Below are 15,553 nucleotides of genomic sequence, written 5' to 3'. Positions count from 1 at the left end.
TACTAAGGGGTTGTAGAAACCCATAGTAAATGAGGTAAAACACAATCCCTGTCTCACCCTCCTTTTCTTGCTGGAATAATTAGTGACAAGAGGCCAGATTTTCATAACCTTACAGAGTCAGTGCTATCTCATTCCTTGAAAAATCCAAATCATTCTAAACAGAATCCCCAGTGAATTCCAGAACCTGCATATAAAATTGTTTCTTTGCATGGATGATTGGAGCTATGTGATACTGCTAACAGGTGCATGTCCCATGACAGTGTGGAACCTCATGCTTGCAAGTGCTGCATAGTGATGATAAACCAGCAATGCGAGGTGTCTTTGAGATAGAGGTGTGAGAAATATGTAAAAATTGTAGCCAGAAATAAAAAGAGACTTAAAATAATTAGGTGCCAAATTATGGATTTAAGGCTAAGTGACCGATTTTCACAAGTGCTTAACTTAGCAGGAGCTTCTGGAGGTTTAGCACTTGTTGTTAAGAAGCTAATGTTGGGCATCCGTTTTTGAAAAACCTTAACATTTTAAAAATTTGACTTTGTTATTATCTCTCTTCAGACATACCAACCTTGGAGTGTCCAAGAGTGCATTGCAACAAATGGCATAGAAATGTGCTCAGTCATTCTAGCTTGATCAGTGCTGGAAAACACAAACATCCTTGAAAACAGAACTTTAAGAGGGACAGGCAAATTCTTACTGAACATGTATCCCCAGGAAATCAGTTCAACTCCCATTCTAGTAGATCAGCTATCACTAAGATCTTTGCATTAAGGCAACTGCAAGAAAAGTGTCAAGGAAACAGGGAAAACCTCGATGGGACCGTCATAATTTTACAAAGGTTTTTTGACCTGATCTGATGAAAAGGCCTTTTCTAATTGCTTGAGAGAACTGATTTCCCTCCCAATTCTTCTCAGTTTGATTTGATCCTTCCATGATTTGCAAGGTAGCTACAGTCCAGAATGCTTGTGATCAGTCTGACAGCTTTGAAATCCATGGTGGAGTCATACAGTGGTTTAGTGACACGATGCCATTCAGCATATTTTTCTCTGTGCTGTTTCATCAAGCTCTCTCATCTAGCACCAAGGATGTAACCTCCAAGGTCAGATGGAATTTTTCAAAATTGCACCTCTACAAGCAAAAGGCAAATGCAAATACCTGCTGATCAGATAACTTGTTTTTGTCAATGACACAGTGCTCATTGCATACAAGAAAGAGGAGTTCCAACAATTTTGCAATAGCTTTGTTTGAGCTTGTGATCAATTTAGATTAGCAGTCAGCCAAAACAAGTCCTTGATTACGGCAGAAGGTTTGCTGATTGTACCAATAGTTTTAAGAGCTAGCACCATGCTAGCAGAATTTGTGCACAACTTCTATCTATAAGGTAAGTTAATTCTCTCATCAGAAAAGTAGCTACCAGTTGGCCAAATGACCAAGTGCCTTTGAGATAATGAAACTAACATTGAACACCAACCAATAGGTCTACCAGATGTGTGTAATGAGCATGTTGCTGTATGGTAACAAGAGTGGACCACCCACAGCAGGCAAGAGAAAACTAAAGAGTTTCCATATCCACTTGCTTGGATTCCCATTTCATCTTTAAAATACAACAAAGTCCCTGCTATCAAAAGGAAAATTGAGAAAGCAAAACAGCAAGGTCTATGTTGGTGTGGTCATCTACACTGATATTGCAAGGTGTCTTCTGTACAGAGAATATGTGGATGCAGCAAAGTCATTGGACAGACTTTGCAAGCAGGGGCAGATATAGGGCAGGGCGCCCCGGGCCCCGCGCTGCAAAAAGCCCCGCGCATGCGCCGTGGCAAAGGGGGGGGCCCCACGAAATTATGCTGCCCGGGGCCCCGCAAAACTATCATCTGCCCCTGTTTGCAAGGATGTTTGCAAGAGGGATGTGAAAACATTCAGTAGCAGCAAGTCACACTGGAATGCTTCATTGTGCCAGGAAGCCAAAGAGCTGAAGAGTGGGAAGTGAAGAGAACAAAGAGAAAACACTGAAGGCCTCAAGCCCTAATGATGCACAGGCTTCATCCTCTGCCCCTGCATCTTATGTCTACATTATCTGTGGCACAGGTGAGTCATCATAGCACTAAGGATGTGCACCCCACTCCTGTGCCCCCCCAACTTTTAATTGCTAAATGGGCTCTTTCATGTACCTCTGGGTGGCCCTCTCTGCACCCCCACCCCTGCAGGCCCAACTCGCCTATGATCTGTGGCAAATGACTGTTGCTCCAAGAATTAGACTTTTTAGTCACTTCGCAATGTTGGTGCACGATACATGGTAACTGAGCTGCTTCAGGCTACGTCTAGACTGCAGGCTTCTGGTGCAAGAAGCTTTTTTCGGAAGAGATGTTCCACAAAAACTTCGTGCATAAGAGAGCATCCACACTGCAAAAATACATCGAAAAAGCAATCACTTTTGCTCAAGAGAGTGTCCAGACTGCCTGGATGCTCTCTTGCATGGAATCAGTGATTGTTATGGACAGAATAGCCACCAGGGCACCTGTGCTTTTTGCTCTTCCCTCTTCTTGCACAAAAAAAACTCTCTTCCCCGTTCACACACGCCTTTTTGCGCAAGAGCTCTTGTGCAAAAAGGTGTTCTTCCTCGTAGAATAAGAATTACAAATTGCGCAAAAACCCCTCTGACCTATTGATTTACTTGCACAAAAATGTGCTTGAGGTATGTACATTCTGCGAGTTTTTGTGGAAAAACAACTGTTTTGCAGAAAAACAGCTGTTTTGCGGAAATACAGCTGAAAACTCTGTTGTGTAGACATAGCCTCAGTGCTTATGCCCTTCTCTCTTGAGATGGACTACAGATCCCTAAACATTTGCTTCTTCCTGAGAAAGGTTTTCCTTAGTGCATTGAAAATGATGCAATATTGTGAGGAAACATTTTCATATCGAAACCACCGGAGAAATTACTTTTTTGTTTGTTTTTAATATGGGTGTCTCTAGACAGCGGTGCTATTTTGGGATACCAGAAATATCCCAAAATAGCATTTTCTGCATCTTGAAAGTGTGCCAGTTGCTTTTGAAATAATGAGCGCACTCTTCCAGCATCCCTGTAAGCCTCATTCCACAAGGATAATGGGATGTTTTGGAATAGCCCTCTATTTCAAAATTAACTTGAAATATGCTATGCAATTTGTGTAGCTCAAATTGCATAGCTAATTTCAAGCTAAAGATGCAGTGTAGACTAGGGATGTTAAATATCGGTTAATTGAATAGTCAAATAACCCCATGAATTCTTATCAGTTAGTCGACTATAGTACCTGGGGGGTGAGGCCAGCAGCCAGTGTGCTCTGGCCCCACTTTCAAGGAGCCCCCTGTCACTCCTTGCTGCTGCCTCTGTAATAGTGAGTGCATTTTCAGTGAGATTTGAAACAGAGACACAACACACAGCCTTTGCATTTTGCACAATTTTAGTTAAGGGGTAAGAGAGATTCTTTTTTCTATCAAACAGACAAGGTGAGTAAGGGAATGTCTTTTATATGATAATTTTTTTCTGGTGGAAGAGACAAGCTGTTGAGCTGCACAGAGTTCTCCTTCTGACCTGGGACCAATGCAGCTAAAGTACTTATCACACTAATTCACAAAAATGTAACAATGGCAACTTTTCTCCTTGTCTATAGAGGAATAAACTAGCTGAGTGGATTTGCAGGGGAGTTTGTTTCAATGTAGTCTGGGAAGCACAATCGACACCGAGTAGATAGTGAACAAGATGACCTCTAGATATCATGTATTGAATCTCTCGCACAAAGAAAAGCCAAAATATAAATCACAGCTCTTACTTCTAGTTTCATCTTACACATTGTTTCTTTATCTAAAAAAGACCCTTACCACACATCAGGCATAGAGCTGCAGCTAGGGATATGTTAGTTTACTCCGAAGTGATGAATGGCCATTTCATAGGAAGGCTGGTTTGAGGTCCAGCAATCAATATAACAAGCACTAAGGTACAGTTCAGACAGGCACTCTGGCTCTTATCAGAGCTTTCAGACTATGATAACACAAAAACAATAGTATCAAAGTAATAGCTGGCTGCCCCCTCTGTCTTTAGCAGTGAATGCTGTCCTTCATCAGTGTCTCCACCTCATCAGGTGGATATTTTAAGGCTGTGACAACCCATCTTGTCTTTCACTTTAAGTGTATTGCAACGATTTTTTCTTTAAGTTTCACATTAAAGGGATTTTCAGGAGCAGGATAAGAGGAATAAGCTGAAGAACCCAATCTACTGAAACTGCTTGGAAATGGTTTAATGCTACAACAGGATCAAAGGAGTGGACTTTAAAATATTTCCACCTGAAAACAAAAGGAAAAAATAGATGTAGCCAGAAGTCAAGGACAAAAATAAGCGGGGGTTGGGGTTTTTTTTTTTTTTTTTTTTTTTTAAGTTTTCCCACCTTTCAAACAGAAATAACAATGCTCACCTTGATTGTTAAGTGCTTGGAGATCTACAGCTAGAAAAGAATTTATGAAAGTTACATTGTTGTTATTTGAATAAATATATTCTGAAAGGTGAAACTGATTCTATACAATAAAAATATTGTAGAAAACTACAAGCAGAGATAAGAGGACAAAAATCAAGCACAAAATAATGAAGGACTGTTCATTTAGCACCCAGAGTTTCAGCATTTGTGCTGCACAATCCAGTTCTGTCCCCACACACAATCCCTGACATTTCCCTACTCCTACCATTGAGTCCATTCTCTCCACAAAATCCCTGCAGCTTCCCCAGGGATGCAACTTCTCTACTTTGTCCAGAAGCCTGATCTGACAATTCCCTGTGCTACTTGCTGCCCTTCCACAAAGTCTCCATTAGAAACTATGAGCCTGGTTTTGCCTTGGTCAACATGTTCTGTGTTTCTTTAATATGATGTACATGAAGCTTCTGTTCTTCAGCCCTCTTCTTCTGGGGCACTGATGCTGGGGTCTAACCAGAGAGATCACTGTTCTATTTTCTGGTTCACCTTTTGCGCTTGAATAGCCCTCAGTTTATTTGTTCTGGAGAAACTGCTTATTTTCAGATGGAGGCATACAAAGATAGAACAATGTGAGTCTAGTGCTATATTTGTATAGGGCCCTACCAATTTCATGGCTGTCATACCCAGTTTTGCCTTCCCATTTGTCCCTTGGCTTTGACTCCAGCCAGTAGGCCTGTTGCCCACTCTGGCCATGAAGCTAGACTACCCTCATACCCATCGCCTGACACCTCCCTTCCCGGAGTTTCTAGAGATTATATTATTTTTCTTGACACAGACTCTATGGCAGAGTTATGCATGTGATTAAATAACAGAGTTTTAAAACAGTCCAATACAAGGTGTAGGTATGGATCATGTCTAGTACAGCCAATCTAGCCAAATATCACATATTACTGCAAGATTGTCAATTGTAACCATATCATTGAGGCAGAACACTTTTGTCTAGTAGTAGGACACAATATCTTTTTTCACTGAGTCCAGCTTGCCTGGAGAACCCAAGAGGACAGTCTATGACACTATGAAAAACTTAAAAAACAACAAATAGTCTAGTGGCACCTTAAAGACTAACAAAACATGTAGATGGTATCATGAGCTTTCATGGGCACAAACCACTTCTTCAGATGACAGGAGTGTTAGAAGGCCAGATCCAAAAATAGCTCCATGGTCAGACTGTTACAGTGATCTAGGAGTTTACATTTGTCACTGGGTTTGTGAACTCTAATTAAAGAGCATACAACCCATCTGTGGTATCTGCCCTGCTTTTGACAGTCTGCCTGAGGTTAGCACTCTCGGTTGTGAGCCACACCAGACAGAGTGACAAAAGTGTTCTCCGCGCATGCTGTCGGACCGTTGATCCCAGACCAACAAGCACAGTCTGTACTTCAGTGAAGTGTAAATACACCACTGATTATCCTGTAATTTTTGTCTGGATACCTGGATGTTGTCTAAATTAAAAGTTGACTTTCAGACAGAGTCTATGTGAAGAACTCTGGTGCTTTTGTACTGCCATTCAGGAAAAGACAGGTGGAAGCTCAAGCTGTAAACTCAATTTTGTGGGACTTTGGATGATAGATAACTATGCTCCAGGGAGTGTCTTCAATCAGCTTGCTATCCTTGATTGCTAAAGTTTAGTATATGGTAAATCTATGTCTCCTATGATGGGGTGTCTGCACATTACTAGCCCTTTAAGTGGTTAAAACCCAGCCCAGGAAAGATGAAGCAAAATAGGTAACAGCAGGTATAACACCAGCCACAAGGGGGTACTCCAGCACCAAAGAGCTAATGCTTGAGTGGCCAGTAGGAGGCACCTGTGACACTGAGTGCTTGTCCTGTTACATATGGTGGAGAATGTGGGCAGTCCACCCCTGATGCAAGGGGACTGGTACAGACTGAGTGAACTGTGCCATGTAAAGACTGAGTAAGTGAGGGGAGAGGAAGGGACAAAGGATTCCAGGTATGCAGAGGTCTTCTTTGCAGAGGCACCTGGTGATCTCTCTGGTTAGACCCCAGCATCAGTGCCCCAGAAGAAGAGGGCTGAAGAACTATGGGGACAAGGTTGCATCCCTGCTACAAAGGACCCAAGAAACTAAAGAGGAACTCTGGGAGGCACAGTGGACCCCGCAGGAATGGTTGGGGGGGAGCTAGTGGAGGAACAACAGGCCCTGTTGAAATTCCTAAGGAGAGAATTCAGGAATCACAGTTCGAACTAGGGTGGTAATGTAGGCAACCGGAGTTGCAAATGAAGCCCGGGATTTGAATTTCCCGGGCTTCATTTGCATAAAGCCGGGCGCCGCCATTTTTAAATGTCCGCTAGTGCGGACTCCGTGCCGCGCGGCTACACGCGGCACAAACTAGGTAGTTTAGACTAGGCTTCCTAGTCCGAACCACCGTTACTCCTCGTGAAATGGAACTGCCAGGACCCAGGTTCCTACAGAGGAACTGCCAGGACCTAGGTAATGGGGTCAAAGTTAGCCCGAGGGTGGGGTCTGAACCAGAGAGGAACAGAGTAAGGCCTAAGGCAAGGAAGAGGCAAGGGGCCAGTTTCTGCCTGAAGTGGGGCCATATTAAGATGAACCGTCTGCAGAAGAGACAAGGATCAGAGATGCCTAGGGACCCAGAGAGGTCAGACAGAGACAGTCGATGCTGCAGTGGTGGCAGTAATTGACATGCCTGGGAGCCACCCTAGGGAGGTGACTGATAAATTGTCTGAGACAGAGAGGGCCCAATCAGAAAAGAAGAGGCAGACTGAAGTGGACCAGATCACAGTATGGACTCACTGTGAGGATGGAGCTTCCAGAAGACTCTGACCTGCGTGTGTAGCTGGCGGCAGTGGAGAAGGCCCAGAACATGGCAGAGGCCTACCATGTGGACACGGCCCGGATGTACGGGGAAGTGATGGTGGAGAACAACCGCTTTCATGAGAAATTGAGAGAAATGGAGAAGCAAGGGGCTACAGATGGGCACCAGCGACTGGTGCAGGCTATGAAACCTCCCGGCACCCGGAGTGGTGTGTGATGGGGCATCTGCCCCACGCTGGCCCTTTACAGGGTTAAAACCCAGCCTGGGAAAGGGCTGGTGCTATGCAGTGATTAGCTATGGCCAGTATGGCCCAGGTGAGGGCAGTATAAATAAAGGCTCCTGGAGGGGTGGAGACAGACTCACTCTTGCTGTGGAGCAGGAGGGACCTAGCTGCCAGGGAAGCTGAAGACTTCCTGTCTTAGGGCAGGTCTAAGGAAGGGTCTGAAGCAAGGTCCAAGGCTACTTGGGCTGCAGAGAGGCAGCCAGGATAGACAAAGGCAGCAGGTCCATGCCCCCATGAAGAGTGGCTATTTCACACTGCAGTTTTTCCTAATCTCCAACCTAAACCTCCCTTGCTGCAATTTAAGCCCATTGCTTCTTGTCCTATTCTCAAAGGTCAAGGAAAACAATTTTTCTCCATCCTCCTTGTAACACCCTTTTAGATACTTGAAAACTGCTATCATGTCCCCTCTCAGTCTTCTCTTTTCTAAACTAAACAAGCCCAGTTCTTTCAGTCTTCCTTCATGGGTCATGTTTTCTAGACCTATAATCATTTCTGTTGCTCTTCTCTGGCCCATCTCCAGTTTCTTCACATCTCTCCTGAAATATGGTGCCCAGAACTGGATACAGTATTCCAGTTGAGGCCTAATCAGCACAGAGTAGAGCAGAAAAATGACTTCTTGTGTTTTACTCATAACATTCCTGTTAATGCATCCCAGAATCATGTTTGGATGTTTTGCAACAATGTCAGACTATTGACTCATATTTAGCTTGTGGTCCACTGTGACCCCTAGATTCCTTTCTGCAGTAGTCCTTCCTAGACAGTCGCTTCCCATTCTGTATGTGTTAAACTGATTGTTCCTTCCTAAGTGGAGCACTTTGAATTTGTCCTTATTAATATTTACCTCAGACCATTTCTCCAGTTTGTCCATATAATTCTGGATTTTGACCCTATCCTCCAAAGCATTGATTGGGTAGCTGTGGAGGGGAACAGGTTCTATTCTATCCTATTTCTACATATCCTATAGTTCAGGTACTTTAATGGTGATTAAACACACAGTTGTCAGTACTAGACCACCATTCAACACAAACACATACTGGGCTGTTCATCCACCCTATCACAATACCACACTATGGGTAACAATATCAGGGACTTAAGATCTGAACCATCAATAAATATATTTCACTTGAGCAGGATTTTTAGAAAACTGAAACAGAAACAAGAATTTGCACATATAGATAAATCTAATAAATGATGCCTATCAGCTGGGACAGTGCAATAGAAACAGTGTCATAGACATGTACCTCAAGTAAATCCTCAGTACATATGGGGTAAGTCAACTAACAGCAGCAGAACCTTAGCTGTAGCTTTCTGTTTTTAGTTGCACATACTGCAGTTTCTCAGTTTCCAGGATTTTAAAGGATCCTTCTTCTTGATCCCCTGCAATGCAGTTGAAATGAAGTTTACATTAATGGCAATATTTTGCATAGCAGATCTCAAATACTGTGCTTTTCTTGGACTGGATCCAAACCCCATTGAAGTGATTGGAAAGTAGCACCTATATATAATAAGGAGAGCAGAATAGCAGATCGATATAGATCTAAAGAGTACATTTTGTGCTCAAATTTTCACCAAGCCCAGAAATAGTTACCTCACCCGGGTGTTTGTACAATTGCCTTCAATAACATGAGAGATAAAATTAAATATTGAACATTCTACACTGTGTATAGCTTAAAAAAAACTGACTTCTTTACTCCTTGGTTGGCAGCAACAAAACAAATGAATTAAGAGGGAGGGTGGAAAGCAATTCAGTAAAAATGAAGAAAGAGAGAGAGGTTTTAATGTTCTCAAATTGGACCTTTGATATGGATAATTTTCAGGAGTGGGACCTTTGTAGAGTAAAGGATTAAGTGATGCTTTAGTGAATCTTTTGAAGAGGTAGTGTTAACAGCCAAGAGTGCAGAGCAGCTAGCTATGGAGGGCCAGAGTCTTCACTGTATTGAAAGGAGCAATGTGTGTCTGCAAACTCAAGCAAGCTAAATGCAAACATTCCTAATGTACATTTCTTTAAGGGAAGATAAAGAGCACTGAATCAATAAATCACCGAAAAGATTGTTATTTTGTGCAAGCTGATGGTTGGTGCAGGTCATTCTCACTAAAGCAAACAGATCTTGTTAATTTAATCCAACAGATTTGGCAGAGAAACGAAGCAAGAATTTAATCAGCAGCAGAGGGTGGTGAACATTTCTGAAAATTGAATGATCATTGTGCCAGACAGTAAACTTCATCATAGCGAGGTAGGAAAAAAAAAAGGAAAAAAAGTATATCCACTTTCTTGCTCTTCATTAACATAATCAAGCATATAATAAATGATTAAAAACAAACTCTCTCCAGAAAAACACCTCATGCCACATGCAGGAGCAGAGAAGCAATAAATTAGGGCAACATTTATGCAAACATTAAGATTCTCTCCTTTATTCGTTTTCTGTTTTATAATTCTTTTCTTAAATCTGACTCGCTGCAAAATGTAGGATCAGACAAATAATGTAATATAGCTATAAGCCATGCTACTGTAGAAAGAGACAGCAATTTGCTTTTAAACTTTTTTTTTTCAAACCACACAAAAAAAACCCTGAAAAATCAGAAACTTCCAGATGCTGACTAGCAAATCAATGCCTTGATTTCTACAGCAATTGCCCCAGAGGTCTGGGAGTTGAAGGGAAAGAGACTGTTCAACATACTAGCTTTTTTGTTTTGGCCTGGTTTTTTACAACATTGTAGCTGCCACCAGCCAGCAGTATTCTCATTATTTCTATCACCAAAAAGCTACTCCACAAACACTTCTACATTTTTTTTCTCCATTCCTGTCCCAGAGGTATATTAAAAATTTCCAGTCTCTTTTGACATTTGTGACACTTGAAATTTGAGACTTTTATTGTAGCTGTAGCACAAAAGATATACGGAACAACCTTCAGCTCATGTATTCTAGGAAGAGTTTAAGTCCAAGTGTTCAGCATCTCCCATGTATATTTTTGATGGCTGATCTCTTTGGCATCAAGAGATTAAAATTATCTCACCATTAAATGTCATTTCAGAATTTGCTGAATTTACATTTGATGCAGGCCCAGTTCCAAGTTCCCTACAGGGCTCTGGTTAAAACATTAATCTAACACATTAGAAAACAGACTGTTTTATAAACTGTAGAGCAGCGATGCTTCCCTTTGCTACACTGGAAGATTAGCACACATTTAGGAGATTTTGGTGTAGATTTTGGATGAGACTTGTCCTGATTCCTTCAATAAGGACCTCAGGCACAAGCTGAAATCTTCAGACCTTTCCCCTCCAGTTCAATAAAAAGTGAGATTAGTAAATGAACCAAAGAAGACGGGTATCAAACCTGTTCACTTGCTTTCACCTGCCAATTTACCCAGCTGGCCTAATCCCACATTCCTTGAACTCCTCACACAGCCACTCACTAAAGTTCAGCCTGAGCACAGCAGTTCCATAGGCTTCAGCTCAAGTACGTTGCTAGTTTAAGCTTATATGTGTTTCCACTGAAGAAACAGTTAAGCCATGGCTACTCAACCTTGGAAGCCCCAGGGGGCCACAATGATACTCACAGCACATGCCAAGGGCCACAACTTAAATATGGTTGCATATACATGCACATATATATGCAAATGGCTTCTTTCACACTGATGGGCATGAATACAAAGATTAAGGCAAGACTACACCACGCACAGGCCCCATTTAAGTCAGTTCTCCTGATATAAATAAAATGCAATATTTACCCGATTTCCACCCATATGACAGCACTTTTAATGAGCAATGACAGTCCAGGAATTTAACTTCTAAAACGCATATCAACAAAAGACCATTATATTGACTACTTTTTTGTTTTGTATAACAAACAAGCTACGTGTTGAGCCCCGCATAAACCCAAACTGCACCGCGGGCCGCAAACAAATGTGTCGCGGGCCGCATGCAACCCATGGGCCACATGTTGAGTAGCCCTGAGTTAAGCCATAGCCAAAAAGAAAGGAAACACTGTGAAATTATTATTGATGTTACTTTTATTTAAATCTAGTAGTGTGAAAAGAGTGTTACCATCACTTTTGAAACTGCATAAACTGTTCCCCTCCATACAGTAAAGTAGCATTTATTTAACACTTACCATTTTACTGCATGATTGCTGGTAATTGTACCATTTCTACTAATAATGAACAAATATAATTATTAAGCTTATTTTTTCCTAATATATTTTAAAGACATTTTACAGTCCTTAACTCTGCTGTTGACTTCACCCTCTAAATCAAATTGGTTTTTTAACCTGCACGGCCTTCTTCCTCAATTATGGGATGTTGGCTTTTGGGGCAAGTTAGTAAGGAGTTCTTAAATAATCACCAATTATCATTCACATTTTTCTGATTAAATTCTTCCTCCCAGCTGCTTTGGCACATCGTTGTTTTCAGCTTTGTGTCATTTGCCCTGGTGAAGCACCAATTATATATAAGAATATAAGGATATGTCTACCTTGCCACCCTAGTTCGAACTAGGGTGGCTAATGTAGGCATTCAAACTTGCAAATGAAGCCCGGGATATAAATATCTCAGGCTTTATTTGCATGTTCCCGGGCACCGCCATTTTTAAATGCCCTATAGTTCGAATTCCCTGACCGCAGTTACACGCAGCACGGACTAGGTAGTTCGAATTAAAGCTCCTAATTCGAACTACCATTATTTCTCCTGTTTAACGGTAGTTCGAATTAGGAGCTTTAATTCGAACTACCTAGTCCGAGCCGCGTGTAACCGCGGGCAGGGAGTTCGAACTACAGGGCATTTAAAAATGGCGGCGCCCGGGAACACGCAAATGAAGCCTGAGATATTTAAGTCCCGGGCTTCATTTGCAAGTTCAAATGCCTACATTAGCCACCCTAGTTCGAACTAGGGTGGCTGTGTAGACATACCCTAAGTGATCAGGACACAATCACATTTACAATGTGGAAGCAGAATACACACACACACAAACTCTCCCTCTCACTCTCTCTCTCTCACTCACTAGGGGGCTGTGCACCTTGTTCACTGCACTCACCAACCCCCTTCTCACGGGGGTAGGCAACCCCAGCCCTCCTCCCGGCAGCCACCAGGCAGGGCTGGGCTGGGCTGTGGCTGCGTCAGACCGGCTCTCTTATCCCTTCTCCCTCTACAACCCTAACCCCCCATTCTCCTGGCCACAGCATGTGCCAGGCCCAGCTCAAACCCTGAAGGCCAGGGAGGCACAAGGGTGCCCGCCCGCCCACGTGGGGCACAGAGAGGCGCAGGGGGTGCCTCGTGCATGCAGTGCTCTGGGGCAGTGCAGCCTGCCGAGTTGGGGAAAGCAGCACAATGGGGGGTGCTGTACTGACCTCTTCCCCGTGAGGTGCCCCCGCGCTACTCATCACCTCCCACCCTGCCTGCAAAGCTCAGGGCTGCCCACCCATCTGCCTGCCAGCAGAAAAGGGAAGGAGCCGACAGGTCAGTGCAACGGCTCCCCTGAGTGGCTCGGAAGTGATCTGGCAGCCACGATAAGTGCAGTCACTGGGGAGGGGGTGAGTCTCTGCAGAGGCATATGAATTCTGAGAGGTCGGGCACCAAGCTCTGGCTCCCCAAAACCTGGTGGCGCAGGAACCCCACAGAGCCTGGTGCTGGCACATAAGCTAAGCTGGAAGTCCCACTTCTAGCACCTGTCCCCAGGCTGCTGTCCCAACCACCATACCCTCCCTCCCACCACCCTCAGGCTGTCACAGCTGCAGGGTCTATGCCATGCTTCTTGGCATTGAAAGGCCTGCGGGGTGGGGTGGAAGAAGGGGAGTAGGGACTTGGTTTAAAATACCAATTCCAAGTGGCGAGGGGAAGCAGCGAGGTCGGGCTCAAGGGGGGAGAGGAGAGAGAAAGAGGAGGCAGGACGGACACAGAGTGATGTGATGGCATCACTCTGCCGTCCCGCAAAAAAATATTTAAATATTTATATATATTACTGGTGTGGATTTTATTCTACTTCTACATTTTAAATGTGATTGTGTCATGATCACTTGTACCCAATGCTTAATTTGTGCCAGATCTGGCTTGGCAGGTCATAGCCCTGGCACCTCTTGGCTTGTCTATCAGTAATAAAAATTTTAAAATAATTGCTTAAGCCCCAGCATCTCGTGCATTACAAATGAAGAACTGTTCAGAGCTAGGTTACTAACTTTTAGTTCTGCTAAGACAAGGTCTAATATAGAATTCCCCCATGTTAGCTCTTACCTTTTTGAGTTTGGAAACTGTCACCTGTAACATTTAGAAATTCCCAGGATGTTTAGAACTGGCAGTGGAGACCTCTAGCATATGTCAGTCAAATTGAAAGAGGCACAACCATTCAATGAAACAAGCAGTCAGAAGGCACAAAGGTGAAATAAGTACTAAAGAAAATTGCCATTACCACTGAAGCTGTTTTATTTTAATTAACATGCTTTCACTGGAGAATATTTACATACGCCATCGTTACATTTACACTACGTTTGCTTCAGTTACTCTTGAACATGGAGATCCTGGGGTATGTACCAAGGCTAGATTATCTCTTCTCTGGGAGGGCTGGTGCTATAAGATTTTATGGGGCCCCTTAGGCTCCAGGGTCAGGCCAAAAATTAGGAGATCAGTGTACAGGAAGGGGCTGTGATTTGAGGCAGGAGGGTGGAAGCAGGAGGAAGTGAGGGCTCCAATTGAGGGTGTGGGCTGTGGGTATGAGGCTTGGGAGGGTAGGAGTTAGGGTTCAGGAGGAGGCTCAGGGCTGGGGTGCAGGGTTTGGGAGAGAGTTAGGGTGTGGGAGGGAATAGTACTGCAATGCATGTAGCTGCAACTCCCCTTCGGTGGTGGGGAGGAACAGGTGGCTCTGTGCAGCCTGTGCTGCCCCACACTCACCTGCAGACACCACCCCCTACAGCTCCCATTGTCTGCAATTCCTGGTTAATGGGAACCCTCCAGCACTCACAGTAATGTGGCTCTAGCCCAGAAGGGGGGGGTGCCCCTTGGCAAGGAAGGGCTAGTCCAGAACACAGGGTATGTCTACACTACCACCCTAGTTCGAACTAGGGTGGTAATGTAGGCAACCGGAGTTGCAAATGAAGCCCGGGATTTGAATTTCCCGGGCTTCATTTGCATAAAGCCGGGCGCCGCCATTTTTAAATGTCCGCTAGTGCGGACTCCATGCCGCGCGGCTACACGCGGCATGGACTAGGTAGTTCGGACTAGGCTTCCTAGTCCGAACTACCATTACTCCTCGTTTCACTAGTCCGTGAACTACCTAGTCCGTGCCGCGTGTAGCCGCGCAGCATGGAGTCCGCACTAGCGGACATTTAAAAATGGCGGCGCCCGGCTTTATGCAAATGAAGCCCGGGAAATTTAAATCCCGGGCTTCATTTGCAACTCCGATTGCCTACATTACCACCCTAGTTCGAACTAGGGTGGTAGTGTAGACATACCCACAAGGACTTTAGTGGCTGCAGCTTAGGGTCCTGGGCTGACAGGGTCTCTATTAGCTCGGGGGGGCTATGCTAATGTCTCTAAACCCCCTTTCCTAATCCATCCCTGGAATGTACTTTACAACGGTAGGCGTTAAAACAAGCAATGTGATCATTCAAAGTAAATCACTACTTACATGAAAAGACACACCATGGTGAACAAAGATCCTGTTGACATTTGATCAAGCAGTAGATAGTTTGGGGGAATTCCAAGATGTTTTTTTCCTAACTACAAAAGCAAGTAGTAACAAAGGCCTTGTCTAGATTAGAAATTTCATTTATTTTTTATTTAGTCTATTGGTTTGCCCTTATTGAACCACCAACAATTCAGTGCATTCCTGAATCAGCTGAAATTTTACCTGCATCCACACTAGTGCTCCTCAACCTTACTTGAGAGGTTGAGCTGGCAGATTATAGCTGCCTGAACTAGTGAACCTTCTTCCGTTCCCCAACTAAGATACCCTGCCTGCACCCTCTCCACCCATGCTGTCTCCCTAAAGACTT

General features: G+C 43.8%; 1 long non-coding RNA gene across 1 annotated transcript; it reads right to left on the bottom strand.

Moving 5' to 3' along the window:
* Positions 1-3,308: 3,308 nt before the first annotated feature.
* LOC112544335 (uncharacterized) lies at positions 3,309-8,949 on the bottom strand. The gene is made up of 3 exons (XR_016348645.1): positions 8,817-8,949; positions 4,443-4,472; positions 3,309-4,314 (listed from the first exon to the last, which is right to left on the bottom strand). It is a non-coding gene; the product is annotated as an uncharacterized LOC112544335 (long non-coding RNA).
* Positions 8,950-15,553: the final 6,604 nt, after the last annotated feature.

The sequence above is a fragment of the Pelodiscus sinensis genome, chromosome 2 (assembly GCF_052426305.1).
Source record: "Pelodiscus sinensis isolate ZL-2025 chromosome 2, ASM5242630v1, whole genome shotgun sequence".
In the NCBI taxonomy this organism is placed as follows: domain Eukaryota; kingdom Metazoa; phylum Chordata; order Testudines; family Trionychidae; genus Pelodiscus; species Pelodiscus sinensis.
Note: the sequence above shows the minus strand (reverse complement) of the source record. Positions and strands in the feature narration are given on the sequence as shown.